The 14,953-nt window shown below is 55.7% G+C and overlaps 1 protein-coding gene across 1 annotated transcript in view; it reads left to right on the top strand.

Annotated features, from left to right (window-relative positions):
* Nucleotides 1–7: 7 nt before the first annotated feature.
* SRRM3 (serine/arginine repetitive matrix 3) overlaps nucleotides 8–14,953 on the top strand; it is a 50,276-nt gene continuing 35,330 nt past the window's right edge. The window contains exon 1 of the mRNA XM_012640234.1: nucleotides 8–165. The gene's annotated coding sequence lies outside the window, so the exon portion shown is untranslated. The remainder of the gene's footprint in view (nucleotides 166–14,953) is intronic.

Genomic DNA, 14,953 nt, shown 5'->3' with positions numbered 1-14,953 from the left:
CAGCATTTCAGCAAGCGGCGGCGGCGGCGGCGCCCGCGGGGACAGAGGGCGCGGAGCCGCGGGGCCGCGGAGCTGCCCGGCCCAGCCGAGCCGAAGAGGCGGCCCAGACAAGCGGGACCGGAGGGGCTGGCTCCAGCGCCGCAGAGCGCGGCGGTCAGCGGGGAGGTGAGAGCCCCTAGTGGGGCGGGGGCATTTCCCAGAGGGGCTGGGGCTGGGTCGAACCTCGGGCCTCCTCAGTCGAGCCGGCCGGAGCCCCAGGCCCCGGAGCAGAGGGGCGGTGTTGAGGGACTGCTAGAGTGTCTGTCCGGGCGTGCGGGGCACCCAGGGAACAGAGACGAGGAATGTTATTCATTTCACCGAGAGGAATGGAGAAAGAGAGGACCCTGCGGGGTCGCGGGCAGGACTCCCCTGGGCATAAGTGACCATGACCCGGCCTATGAGGATGCCAGGAAGGTCCTTAACCACAGTCCAATGCCCTACCCCGCCGAGGGGAAGGACCTGTTCCCCAGGGAATGGGGAGACCGACGCAAGGACCCTGTGGAGACGCTGGTCACTGGTGTGGTGTAGGGAACAGGCCCCCACCTGGATGCTGCGCCTCTGTCCAGCAGGGGGTGCCGGCATAGGGGACAGTTCGGCCTCTTTCCCAGCTGCCCAAATGCCCCTGGGGAGACAGGAGCTGGCAACCAGAACTGGGTCTCACACAGGATGGCATTTACTCTCACACTAGGAAAAGGATGAAGGACACAGCACTAGGAGTTTGGGCGGAGGGTGGGGGGGTACTCTGTGGCCCCTCTGGATGCCCAGAGAGAGTTTCTAGGGCCCAGCCCCAGGGCGAATTCCTGGTGAAGAGGAGAGCTGAGGAAAGACACGCAGGTTCTGCCTTGCGTCCTCCTCCCCCTCCCTCCCAGGGCTCCTGCCTGGACAGTGTTGAAGCCTCCTGCAGCTCCCGCTCCTGGCAGCAGGTCCACTGTGGGGATGGGCTTGGGGCGAGCAAGAGAAGGGCATGGAGGTCTGACCTGGTACTTCAACGCCTGTGCTCTGTCCCAGCCATAACTTCTCCCTCCCCTAAGGCCTCACTCACTCTGGTATCAGAGGCCTGAGCTGGTCTTTTGTCCCATGTTGACAGAAAAGGCAGGTACACTACTTTGACAGAGAGCAGGGCAGTGGCTGTTGAGTTCCTCTGTCCAGGGGGCATCTTAAGGTCATGGCCCCAGCTTGTGCCAGATTCTTCCTCAGCCAGAAATAGGTAGGACCAAGCTGGCTAGGAAATTGCTCCCACACTCCACCAGCGTTTTCGTTCCTTAACTTGATGCCCCGTCCCACTCTCCTGTGGGATGGAGGAGGTAGTCTTAAAGAGTGACTAAAAAGTCAACTGGATTTTAACAGGTGGAGGTGGGTGGGTTGGGTGACTTCATGGACTCTGAAGTCAGAGAGACATGGGATGTGACCTCAGGTAAGCCACTTGACCTTTCCGAGCCTATTTCCAAATCTGTACAACAGATAGAGTGTTAACAATATCTACTTTGCTGTTGAAAGAAATAATTCAGGTAATGGATGGGAAACTACTTTTAAGCTATAAAATGCTGGATGAGTGTTAGCAAATGGATACAAGTAAGACTTTCTTAAAGAGGAGCTGGATAAAGGTGGACAAGTGTTCAGCAGTGTTTGTAGCATGTCTTTCTCTTCCTAGAGGACATTGGCCGAGGGCCATGTACCAGGCTCCGTGCTAGGCACATGCTACAGTTGGCTCAGCTAATCCTCACAAAAGCTTCATTGTCCCTATATCATAGCTGAGAAAAAAGGCTTGAGTGACTTTCCAAGGTCATGAAGCCACTCGAGCTGTCTTCCCTGGGGCAGGAGTGTTGCGGATTACCTGTCCCAACCTCTTGATGTCAAGGCCCAGTTAAGTGCCTGTGTCTTGATTCATGATGCCAGCTTTACAGGTGGGGAGCCTGAGGCACAGGGTGAGGGTGTGCAGTGCAGTGAGGAGGTGACTCCTCCAAGGTCACTGGGATATTTGGAGGTGGACTGTGTTTTGAACTGACCAGCTGGATGCCACCACCGCTGTCACGCCTGCCAAACGAGGAGTCTGGGTCTGACAGGCCCATCTGCTCTCTGCCGCACCCACTTCCCGTCTCCTCTGCCTGCCAGCCTCTCGCTGACCTCGGCAAGCTGGTGGTCGCCTGTTCCTTTCTGAGTGCTTAACTCTCACCTCCTGAGATGGCCCGTTGCACCAGCACTGCTGGGGGCAACCTTCCCTACTGACTTTTCTCCTCCTCCTCCAACATCTTATTGTCCCCATGGACAAAATCATAGCTCTTCCTGTCCCAGAAGCCAGCCAGGCACTGAGGAGGAAGTCAGGGGGACTCAGACTCTTCCTTAACTCCCACACACACTCTGAGCCCCTGCCCGTGGGCCTGTCACTTCACATACATGGTCTCATCTTATCCTCACATCACCCGATGCCAAAGGTGCTGCTGTCTCCCTTTCACAGAGGAGCAAAACAAGGCCTGGAAGTGTGACATGACTTTCCCAAGGTCACAGAGCAAGGTCTTGGTGCAACCGAAGCCCACTGCCTTGAGGGCCCAGGGTGGCTTCCACAACACCCCTCTGCCCTCAATTCTCCATGCCCTCCAGGGTAAGGGTCTCCCAGGGCACTGTGGGCCAGCAGGTGTTAGGGGGTGGCATGTGGTAGAGGCAGTGGAAGGAGTCCAGGACAGGAGTCCAAGGACCTTCTTTCTGGGCCCTCCCCTGATTCCAGCTCCTTGTGTGACCTTGAACAGGTCCCTTCCCATCTCTGGGCCTCTGTGTCCCTAACCATGAAATTATGGGCTTTGATCAGATGACCCCCCTCACCTGAAGGCCCTGTAAGCACCAAATTTTGAGATCTCTCTTCCCTCTAAGTGTTGGGAAGCCTGTGGTTTCATCGGCAGCAGTAGAAATCACCTCCAGTGTTTCAAGCTTTGAAAGGTTATTTGGAGCTAAGATTTCAAATTCAACTGTCCCTCCCACCTACAGACTTGGGGTCTTAAACGAAGGGGGAAGTATCGCTTGGAGAGGCCCGGTGGCTCTCCTGGAGATCCCAGGACTCTTTGACTAAACCAGGATCAGGCCCTTTGGCCCAGAATTTGAAGTGACTCGCACGCAGGGACACTGAAGGTGCCCTCCACACACCTCCCAGAGTTGTTCGCCAGAGCCCAGGAGGCCTCCAAGGCACACACACAGGTCCAGGGAAGCAGCAGGGATGCAGTGGCTGAGGTTGATTCATGGAGCTTGGGGGAGAAGAAGGGGTTTTGCAGCTGATGTTCTATAGAGAGGAGGCAGGGCCCAAAGGAGGCTCTGGTCAGTATGGTGACTGGTCCTGCTGAGAGGGGAGGGGTGGGAAGAAATGGAGGAGAAATTTCTTCTCAATTTCAACTCCTTGGCTTGGTGAAGGAGCAGGCAGCTCAGCGAGGGGAAGGGTGTGATGGGGGGAGGGGGTGAGGAGGGCCTCCCTTGCTGTGTCCCCCGAGGCTCAGGAGGAAGGGGCTCAAGGAGGTGGTGCTCAGAGGAGAGCAGCTTTCCTGTCCATGAGAGGGGAGGAGTCAGGCGGAAGGCGTTTTGTGAGGTGGGGGCACTTGGTAAGGGGCAGTGAGTTTAGAGAGGAGGAGGGGGTGGTCAGAGAGAGAGCAGGAGGCCCAGAGGAACAGAGGGGCCTGTGACAGGGAGGGTCTCATTACCAGCCATGACAGACCCCAGCCTAGCCTAGCCTGTCTTCATTGTGGCTTAGCACCTGCTGACACCTCCAGATTCCTGCCCCGCCACCCTCTTCAGGTCATGAGCACAGGAGGATGACACCTCCATCCCCAGAGGCTCAGCCCTGTGGTCCCCTTGTCCTCCAGAACGGGGCTCTTAGGGGGCCTGGGCAGGCGAGCCACTCCCAAGTTACCCAGGCTGAGAGTCAGAGAAAGGCCTCAGTGGCCATGTGTGCCTTGGCTCCAGAGCAGCCCCTAACCCCCAGGGACTCCCCCTGTAGCCTAGAGCCGCCAGCCCATCCGTCTGCGACGCTGCTTCCTGGGCAGTCAGCCTGGCCCCAGCCTCTGCCGCCCCCGCCCTGGCCTCCTGCCCACTGCAGAGCTGCTGTGCTCCCTCAGCATCCTGCCGGGGCCTCTGAGGGCTATGATGACCCCAGGGACCAGGCGGCTTCCTCAGTCGAGGAGCTACAGCACTGAGCCCCCTCCCCACCGCCGTTCCCTAGAATGTCCCAGGTTGGAGACGGGAAAGAGCAAGTTGTACTGAATTCTTCTGATTTCAAAAATGGCACATCTTCACCGTACAATAGCCCCACCACCCAGAGATGACCACTGTGAATCTAGTGGGGTGTTTTCCATGTGTTCATAGACGCATAGAGTTAAATAACCCGGGACATGCCGCGGGGGGTGGGGTCTGCATCCTGTCTTTCACTCCATCGTGAGCATTCTCTGATGTCCTTAAAGATTCTTCAAAAAACATCCTTTTAAATGGCCTCATAAAGACTGGGCATGGGTGGGGCTGCTTCCCAGGGAGCCAGTGAGAGCAGCAGAGAGCGCCTCCGCTTGCCCTGCCCCTCTTGGGTGGGCACACCTTTGGGGTCTGTGGTGTGAGATTCCCTTGGCCAGGATGGCTTTATGGTGGGGAACAGGTTTTCCAGAACAGAATGTGACATCAACCTGTTTCCTCAGTACCCCCTCTGCCAGGGGCTGAGGTGGGGGGTGGCCAAGGCTGCTGGAGAAGGAGGGCCTGAGAGTGCCACATACCCCCAGGGAGGGCAAGAGCCTGGGTCCAACCAGACCCCGGAAGAAAGCAGCGCTCAGAGCCGGAATCAGGTGATTCCCAATCTCCTGCGTTGTCATCTCAGCTGGGCCCCCACCTCCACTCTCGGGTCTGTTTCCTCTCCTAGAAAATAGTCATCATAATACCTGCCTCCAGGTGCGATATGAGAAGTGACTCAGGTCACGGGTTTGAAAGCACCCAGAGAACGGTAAAGCCCGGTGAACTCCTGCGTGACAGCGGTCACCGTTTGAGTGGGGAAGACTGTACAATGGACATTTGCTTGGTGCCTCCTATTTTCTGGCCCCGGTATGAGCCCTGAGGATGCAGGGGTGAACCAGACACTGATTCTGACCCTGGGGGGCTCCTGGACCGGTGGGAAAGGAAGGCAGTTGTGGGAAGTGACATTGACGACCCACCAAGGTTCGGCTAGAATTAAGTTGTCCAAGGTAATCTCGCAGCCAGAAGAGGCTTCTGAGAAAAGTGACATTTACGTTGGGCCTTAAAGAATGACAGGAAGGTGTCAGACAGAGAAGGCAGAGGACTGGCACTCCAGAGAAGGGCACGAGCAACAGCACAAAGGTGTGAAATGCCCTGGCTGGATCAAGAGGACACTGAATTATCTAAGGGGGCCACAGCACAGAGGACAGAGGGTGTGCGGAGGAACAGAGGGCAGTCCAGTGGGAGCGGTCGGCTGGGTCAGGCCTCGAAGGACCCTGAAAACCACTATAAGAGCTGGGAATTTATTTGGAAAGCAGTGAGTCATAGAAGGCTTTGGAGCAATGTCATGAAATGGTCAGATTTGCTCTTCAGGAAACCCACTCAGGCTGCAGTGGGGTGGGTGGGGGAGGGGGAGAGAAAGAGACCAAGGGCAGAGAGGCCAGGGACACTGCAATCATCTGGGCAGAAGGTGATGGCACCACTGTAAAGGGGACAGGTACTGGAGACGCACCTCTGGGAGATTTGACGGCAGAATGTGTGTGTGTGCTGCAGGCTCGGCTCACCCAGGGAGACAGGGAGAGGTGGCCATGCCCGTCCCCAGCTGATGGCGCAGCCCCTGTATCAAACAGAGAACTCTAGGTTGGAGGAGGGGCCTCAGGACCAGCAGGGCCATTGAGCCATCCTTTCACCCATCAGGACACCAGGAGGGCTTCTGGGGAGGAAAGGAAGCTGGAACGCTCAGCAGGTCCTGCCTCTTGGCAGTCTCGTGTCCCCTCCCTCTCTGGGCCTGTCTGACACATGCTTATTGGTCCTTGTGATCTATCCATTATTCTCCCCAGAACACCTCTCTCTTCTCTGCCTCTCAGATGCTCTCTTCCTCTGTCCTCTGCTCTTCAGACATCAGAAAGTAGAGATGGTCATTCATTCATTCATCAAACACTTGTTCAGCAGCTCCTCTGAACTTAAAAGCTCCATTAGTATTGTCATCCCCAAGCCCTGCACTAGGCATCAAGAGCCGGGCATAGTGGTGCAGACCTGTAGTCCCAACTACTCAGGAGGCTGAGGCGGGAGGATCGCTTGAGCCCAGGAGCTTGAGGCTGCAGTGAGCTGTGATCGTGCCTGTGAATAGCCTCTGCACTCGGGCCTGGAGAACACAGGAGACTCTGTTTCTAAAAAGGGGGGCAGTGGGGAGCAACACAGTCCTTGCACCTGAGCTGCCCTCAAAAGAGCAAGGCCCACAAACAGGAGATGCTTTGGGACAGATGAGGGGTCACATGGTGCATCCCGAAGGCTGCCCTGGGGGGAGGAGGGGCCACCTGCCTGGCTGGCTTTGGAGCTGGCCTCACAGATGGGCCTCACAGAATGAGTGCAGGTTTGCCAGGGGGAGGGACAAGGGGCAGGGCGTTTCTGGCAGGAGCAGAGAGGAGCAGAGAAGAAGAAAGAGCGCCGGGCACTGAGGAATAGGGAGGCTGGACAGTCGGGGCTGGAGAGAGAGGCTGGCTGGAGCGGGGGTGGCCTCAGTGCCAGGCGAGGCAGTCTGGCCTTTCTCCTGTGGGCAGTGGAGAACAAAAGGAACGTTCCCAGCAGGTAATCGCATGGCCAGGGCTATCTCAGGAAGGTCACCCCGAAGGGCAAGCACGATTTGGACAGATGGGCCTGTGGTGTGTTTTCAGCACAGGGGTCACATGGTGTGGGGCCTCTCCAGCCTGAACACCTAGAACCACTGTCACCACGGTCCCTAGGTGCAGAATACCTGCTCCAGTACTTCCAGAACGGTCCATGAGAAGCAGATGACTGATTCTGAGTGAGAGGCCTGGGGTCTGTGTTTGTTGAAGCTCCCAGGTGACTGTAGGTGTGGAGGTGAGAACTGGGGCCGCATTGCTGTGCACACATGGTTCCCTGTGCCTGGGTGTTCTTCTTCCCTCTTCCTCTACCTCCTTGAGCTTCAGGCTTTGCTCAGACACCTCCCAGGTGATGCCTTGTTCCAAGCTCTCCCCTTCTGTGTGCCCAGGTGCCCAGTGCTGCTCCTCCCTGGGCCCGGCGTTCACTCCATCCTGACTGTCGTCACCCTCTGGTTCATGTGGCATTTCCCACGTGCCGGGCCCTGCTGCATGTATCAACTCCTTTAGTCCTCACGACCTCCTATGAAGTAGGAGGAAACTGAGGCACAGAGAGGTTAACAATGTCACCCACATCACCCAGCTAAAATGTGGTAGGATCCCCCAGAGGCTGCACAAAGGTTCCATAAGGCCCCCAACTGCTTGTTCTTTGAGAGCAGGGACTCTGTGTGACTCAGTGTTGCAGGTCACCAGTGCAAGCACAGGCCTAGCATCTGGGGGGTACTCAGTTTCCTCATCTGTAGCATGGGCTGAAGGGTGGCAGGTCTCTCCCAGCACTGCTCTGCAACTTGGGGAGTCCATGGCCCTGAGCAGGACTATAAAGCTGTGAGGTGCTTGGTCTGGGGCAGGGGTGGTGGCAACAGAGACAGGGGATCCTCTCTGGGGCCTTGGGTGGAACAGTTTCTCAGACAGGAGGAGGCCTTTTCCCTCCTCTGCTACCATCCCCCAGAAATCAGACCCTCTCGACCCTGGCCTGGGGCCGGGGCTGGGCTTGTGGCCGGGCTGCGGTGGGTGCCCTGATGAAGATTCCGGAGTGATGTGGGGCAGGATGGAGACCAGGAGAGGCCGCTGCTGCATGAGAAGCTTCCGCTCCCAATCTGACCTTAAGGGGCTCACCCCCCCAGAGCAAGCAGGGCCTACCCGCTCCATTCCTGCCTCCCACCCAGCGTCCCTCAGGAGCTGTGGGTTATTGTCAATGATGTTGTTAATTAACTGCTTAATTAACTATTTAGGCTAATCAGATTAATTGACATTAATTGGCTACCATTTGTCAAGAACCCTGAAAAGCTGTGCTTCCCGGAGTTGAAGTGTATGACTGGTGCTGGGCAGGGGACTCGGGGAGGAGCTGTCACCGCACCGCACAGCTGGAGGTGAGCAGGTGGCAGGCAGTGGCAGGTCCAAGGGCACCAGTGGCTGTGCACCTCTGGGCAGCGTGCAGGGAGCGTCAGACTCCTAAGTTCTGGCCGCTCTCACCCTGGGAAGTGTCTCGCCTCTTCTTCTGCCTTAGCAGCATCAATAAAGGTTTGGCAGAGACCGGCGGAAGAGTAAGAAACTTTCCTTCATGCATCTCCAAGGGCTGTAAAGACCTCGGAGGGGGAGAGACCTTAAAATCCTAAATAAGCCATGCTATAAGTAGGTCAGCACATAACTGCTGGGATGACGCTCATATATTTAGTCAAAAAAAAAAAAAATGAAGATGAGCAGTATAAAGTAGATAAAAATATGCAAAATATTAAACTGTGATAAATGATCAGATTTGCATTATTTAGTCAATTACAGCCCCCAAAACCCACAGTACATTTTTATGCCTGTTTTAAAACATAACTTACAGTTTTAAATTATGACACTTGAAACAACAACAAAAAAAACTACTATGAAATGCATCCTACGTTTCAGGGAGAAAAAAAAGCCAACCCACTCAAAGATGGGAGTGTGAATTTGTCTTCGGAGCCATTCTCGCAAGATCAAATGGCTCCCGCGTTTAGTCCCATGCTGGGCTGGGAGTTGGAAGCCTGCTGTCTTGTCTTGACTTTGGCATTGACCCTCTGAGGGTCCCTTCCTGTCTCTGGGCCTCGGTTTCCTCAATGGTGACTCCCTGGCCTGTCTTCCTGAGACGGTGCTTGCTTGAAGCAGGGAAGTGTGGATTTCAAGTATACAGCAGGCGCATACAAATGTGAGGAGGAAAGGGGTCCATTTAGTTGGGAGGATCAAGCCCCCCAAATGGAGGGTGCTTTCTGGAGAGAAGGGGCTCCCAGCTTGGTGCCAGAGGTTTCTAGCTTGGTAAGGGAAGAAGATGTGGAGAATGAACATGGGGTCTCTCTCTCCCCCTTTACTGCCCAATCCTGCCGCCCCTGGGGGAGGAAGGACCGAGAGAGACTGGAGGCTGTTGCCTGGCAACGAGAGGCGCATCTGGATCGATGGGAAAGGCAGCGATGCTCCAGCCCCCAGCCCGGCTCTCTTTGATCTCAGTCGGCCCAGCAGAAACCTGGGGGGATGCCCCAGGCAGCCTGCCTGATTAGAGCTGAGTCAATAGAGGGAATTTTCCATAATGAGATTGTGTGGGCAGCAGAGCAGCTGCCCCTGGCTTCTCTGTCACCCTCCCCAGTGGGTGGAAGGGGCCTGTCTGTCTGTCCAGCACACACCCTTCCTGCTGACAGGTCTGGAGGGGGGCACATCACCACCCGATTTTCATTCTTCTCAATCTTGGACTACCAGGGACTCAGAGCACAGCCCTACCCTGACCCTGCTAGGATCTGGGTCCCTGACACTTGGTCGGGAGGAGGGAAACTGAGGCCCAAAAAGGAAAAGAAATCTGGTCGTACAGCTTCTAGCTCATCTTGCCTTCTTTCACCCAGCTCCCCTGGAGTGAGCCCAAGAGGGCGGATGTCTGATCCTGGGCGGAGGAGAAGGAGGTGTTGGGAGCTGGGGAGAGCACACAGGCTCCTCCGACTTCAGTGCAGGGTCAGCCCTCGAGACCAGCACGGGAGGGTCCTTAGAGGGCACGGGATCCTGACACACAGGTGGCTCTCCCCACAACACCTCCCCAAGGCCTCCCCAGGACACAGAAATCACCACCTCCTCAGCAGCCCAGCCCATCAGTGACATCTCAGCCGTGAGACTGCTCTTTCTCAGGCTAAGCTGAAGCTGCTCCTTTGGAACATCCCCTACCCCCACCCCAAACCTCCATCTAGCTCAGGCAACCACAGGGACTCTCTTCCCCAGCTGGACAGCCACAGCCTCCCTGAAGGCCATGAGGACCCTGACGGGGAGTGGGTAGGCCAGGTGGGGCAGGGACTCCTTCGTTCCACTGGAGCGCACGGGAGGGGAGACGAAAACATCACTGGCTTACTTGGTATCAGCTCTGGTCTATGCAGGTCTGTCTACTGGATTGAACTGGCCTATTACTTCGTGGCCGGTATTACCTGTTCTGATCCACTCCACTGGTCTATAATGCTGCTGTGCAGGGTCCCCACTGTCCTCTGTGGGTGTAGCCAGTCTTGGCTCCTGGTTTGGCTGGGTCTGTCCCATTTACAAGGCTCTGTATGGCCTGTCCTGGGCTACGTCAGTCTGCACTGTTCTCACCTGGGCTGTGTTATCTGTACTGTGGGCCCCTCTGCAGGGAGAGGACAGCTGAGGCCTCCTTGTTCCTGGGGACTCAAATCAGAGCCAACAGGGACACAGGCTCTGGGCTGCTGGACAGGAGCCTGGGGCCAGGCGAGTCCTACCTGTCTGTTCAAAGACAGATCTGGACTCCAGGGCTCACGAAGTGAGTGACAGTGTGGCCCATGCAAATGCCAGCACACACAGAGTCTGGGCATATTGAAAGCAGTGACCAAGGACCTTTCCCACTGAAGTCCCTGGCAATGGCAGTGGTAAGATACAAGTTGTGAGCTCCCCGTCAGTGCAAACACAGGCTGGATTTCAACAAACATTCACACGAAGATGGATCAACCCAGTCGCTGCCCTTGGAGAGCCCTCAATTGTCCAGGGAGCTAACAGTCGTGATAGAATGAGGAAAGCACTCAGAGTGGTAGCCAGAGGGTGACAGTAGACGCACATCCCCCAGGACATCCTTCCAGGATATCAGGGAAGGCTTCACAGAGGAGGTGACGCTTGAGCAGTCTTGCGGGATGAACAGAAGAGGAAGGGCGTCCGGCATGAGGAGCAGCAGGGCCAGTGTGTTTTTGGGAGGAGCAGAATGCAGCAGGGGGCAGGGGCCAGCCTGGGGCTGAGCACCAGCTAAGCTGCCGGGCTTCCTCCTGCAGCCAGCAGACTTGCTCTCCCCGCCTTGCCTGTCCCAACACCCCATTTTAGCCCTGGGAACTTCACCATCCCAGTCGCCCCCATTCCATGGCACAGGCAGAGATTTCAGGGAAGAGGGCAACCCAATCCCTGCCCAGGCATGGCTGGATCTGGCACATGGCTGGACAGGGAAGGGCAGGAGAGAGCCCATGAGGGCTGTGGCCAAGGCACAGAGCCTAGTGCCAGCACTCCCACAGGCCAGGCCGCCTGCCCACCTGGAGCCCCCTGGAACTAGCCCTCCCACCCTTAGCCAGCCCCAGCCTGCCCCAGCCTGCCCCAGCCTGGGGGCTCTGGCCAAGGCCTTCCTCTGGCTCCAGCTGGGGCGGCAGGAAGCTCCCGCTGCTGAATAATTGAAAAGAAGGAAGGCTTTCAGCGGTTCTCCCTCCCCCTCACCCCAGCGTCTTCTGGAGGGTTGGGTAACAAACAGCAGCGCCAGCGCCTCCCTAGAGAGACTCCAAGGAGGCTGGGAGGAAGCTCCCTTCCCTAACCCTCTCGCTGCCAGCTGCCTGAGCCGCCTCCTCCCAGGCCTCTCCCTGCAGTGTCTTCTGCCCCTGCACGCTGGTCTCTACTGGTCCATGCGGGTTGGTATCTGTGAAAAGCACCGTTATTGGGCAACTAGTCTTCGCAAGCTTGTACTGGTTTGGAACGGTGATTATCAACCAATCTGTTCTGATTTATTGGGATCTATATTTCATACTGGTCTAACTCATGCCTGTAGTGGTTTAGACTGGTTGAAATGGTTTATGGGTGAGAACAATTAGCACTTAATACATACCCAGTTTAGTACCCAGGTACTGCACCGTTCATTCCTTCACTCCTTACAACCATCCTGAAAGGGAGGTACTTGTGCTAACCCCAATTTATAGATGAGGAAACTGAGCACTGACGTTAAGTCACTTAAGCATACATAGTAGAGATTTGAACCCAGGGAGGTAGGGTTGGCTCTCCTGCTACCTGCTGATTTGCACAGGGCTGTCCTGGTTAATGTGAATGGGGCTGACCTTCAGGATTAGGTCTTTCTCCAAAAGACAGGGGCCTGAGGGCACCAGGCTGCAAGAGACATCTTTCCAAAATGCAAATCTGATCATGACCTCCCCGGCTCAACACACTTCAGTGGCTCCCTATTGCCTGCAGGGCATGGTTCTAGCTCCTCAGCCTGCCCCTGAAGGCCATGGTGGCCTGGTCCTCGCTCCCCTCCTGGCCCACTGGTCTCAGCTGAGCACAAGCCCTGTTCTTCCCTCTTTCCTCTCTAAGCCTTCTTTCTGCATGCCCCCACACTCTGACAAGGACATCCTTCCTCCCCGTCTTTGTCCTGCCAACTCCTACTTATGCTTCAAGATCTCTCCTCCAGGAAGAACTCCCAGCTGTGCTCCTCCCCACACAGTCCCCAGCTCTGTTAGATATCTCTGCCATGCGTCCTCTATTCCAGCATTATAAGCACCAGTGCTTCTCCCCTGCACTTCCCTCTTGTCTTCTCATGAGCCCCAGAGTAGCCAGTCAGAAATAGCTGTGATATGAGTGAGTGACTCAACCCTGGAGCCAATGAGGTATCTCTCACCCCGTGGCCATCACTCCCCAGCTCCACCTTCCAATTTGTCACAGCCACTGCTTCGTGTAGCTACTATTTGCCAGGCAGGGGCAGGGGAACGAGTGCTGCCCCCGGGGCAAGTCTTCTGAGCCCCAGGAGCAAAGGGACCTCTGGGTTGGTGGTGTGGGTGCTGTCCGTGGTGCTGGAGGCCTGGATTCTGCCGGAGGGATGGGGAGCCGGGAGGAGTTTCCTGAGGCCAGGAGCGGATGAGAGGAAAGTGGCCCAGGTCACACCACCAAGTTCCTCCAAATGATGCGTTATGCCCCACCCTGGACTCCAGCCTCTGCCCTCTTCTCCCTCCACGCACCCTTCTCAGTCAACCTTGTTAGCTCTCGGGTTTCAGTCTGTAGCTATATAATGATGACACCCAAATCAGGCCCAGATCTCAATTTCTTGAGCACCAGACCCATGAGCATCTTGGACATCTTCACCTGGAGGTTTAGGGACTCCTCACATTCACCATGTCCAAAACAGGAGGGTCATCACTGACAAATAATAATAATGATCACCAGTGCCATTTATGGGACATTCATTGCACACCAGGCACTGCGATAGCATTTCACATTCATTAGTCCTCTACAACACACCTATGAGAAGGATGCTATTATTAGTTTTGCTTTACAGGCAAGGAAACCGAGGCACAGAGAGTTTAAGTGGCATGCCCAAGGTCAATCCACTCTTGGATTCCCGAAGAGCACAGCCCTGTCTCCCCATCAAATCAGGAATCCCCGTGTCAGGGCTGGGTCTCCCCCTCAGATTCGTCTGTGCTCCACTGCTCACTGCAGCCTGCCCCTGTCCCCCAGGCCTGGCCAGAGCACTACTGGCCTGAGCATCTTCTCCCTCTGAGCCCCAGGGTGAATGATGATCTCATTAGCTGAGAGGTCTCCATGCCTGTCAGCAGCTGAGTTTCTGGAACAGACTAGACCCTGCAGTACAGATGGGCTGTTTCACCTTCAATTAATCACCAGCAGGGCTGAACTTGCAGGTACCAGCATCCGGTTTGTGGCCCCTCCCGTCCATGGTCAAGCCTGCTCAGGACACCCACACTTGAACCTATGGGAGGGAAGCAAGCCCAGGGACCCAGCCATGAGGCTTGGAAATCAGGCTTCTGGCCCTTTAACCACTTCCTGGCTGGCACAAGAGGGGATGCTCCCTGTTGACAGGTGTTAAATTAGAGCTTCATGACTTAATCTGCAGGTGGGTTTCACTGGCTCCAGCATCTGAGCTTGCCCTTGGGAACTGACCCAGTGCTGAGGTCAGCCTCCGCTGAGCTCCGGGAGTGGCCAGCGTGGCTCTGGCTACTGGCTATATTAGCAGGAAGGGTGGGGGCTGAAGGTTGGTCGTGTGCATGTGGCATTAGTGTTACCCAGACTTCCAGAGCAGGAAAGGATCTGTTGGGTTTTTGAGTCTAGCCCCCTCTTTGTCCAATGGGGAAAGAAGGGACCAGAGAGGAGAAGGGACTTATTCAGGGTCTCATAGCCAGTCAGCGATAGGGAAAAGATTGCCCATTTGCTGTTCTGCCTCCAAAGAAATGCAGTGTCAGTGCCCCGCTCCAAGGACCAGAAGTTAGGGTTAGGGTTAGGGTTATGGCTCTAGACTCCATATCTGCCTGCTTAACCCCCACAAACCCCTCACCATCAACACACCCCCAAATTGCCCTGTATGTCCCCATCACAATAAATGGCTGCACCATCTACCTGGTCCCTGAAGCCAGAGTCCCAGAGTCATCTAAGATGCCTCCCTCACCCCACATCGAGTCAATTATGAGTCCTGCCAAGTTCGCCCATTTAGGTTTTGGTACCTGCTCTGGTACCCCTGTCTCTTGCTCACTCCCACCCTTGCTGGGAAGCCTGTCCTGACCAACCAAGCAGGGCGACAGACACTTCTCCAGTTTTCTCTCATCACGGTCCACCACTGTTTACTTGTCAGTCTCCTGAGCCAACCTGTGAGCTTCCAGAAGGCCAGGACGGGGTCTTGTTCATCTCCAAATCTCCAGCCTTTAATAAGGCGGGGTTGACAGTAGATGCTGCATGAGTGTTTGTTAAATGAATGAGTGAATATAGTGTGTATCTCCTATTTGAACAGCTCCTGTAATAGGGAGCTCACTCATCCTGGGATGAACTGCTTGGTTTTTAAAGAGTTTTAATGGTTATAAAACAAAACAAAATAGACAACTCCGTCTTGGACTGAGCTGAAGTCGATGCTACAGGAATCT

Source organism: Propithecus coquereli, unplaced genomic scaffold, assembly GCF_000956105.1.
Source record: "Propithecus coquereli isolate 6110/MARCELLA unplaced genomic scaffold, Pcoq_1.0 Scaffold150, whole genome shotgun sequence".
Taxonomy (NCBI): domain Eukaryota; kingdom Metazoa; phylum Chordata; class Mammalia; order Primates; family Indriidae; genus Propithecus; species Propithecus coquereli.
This window is presented reverse-complemented; position numbering and strand designations above follow the sequence as displayed.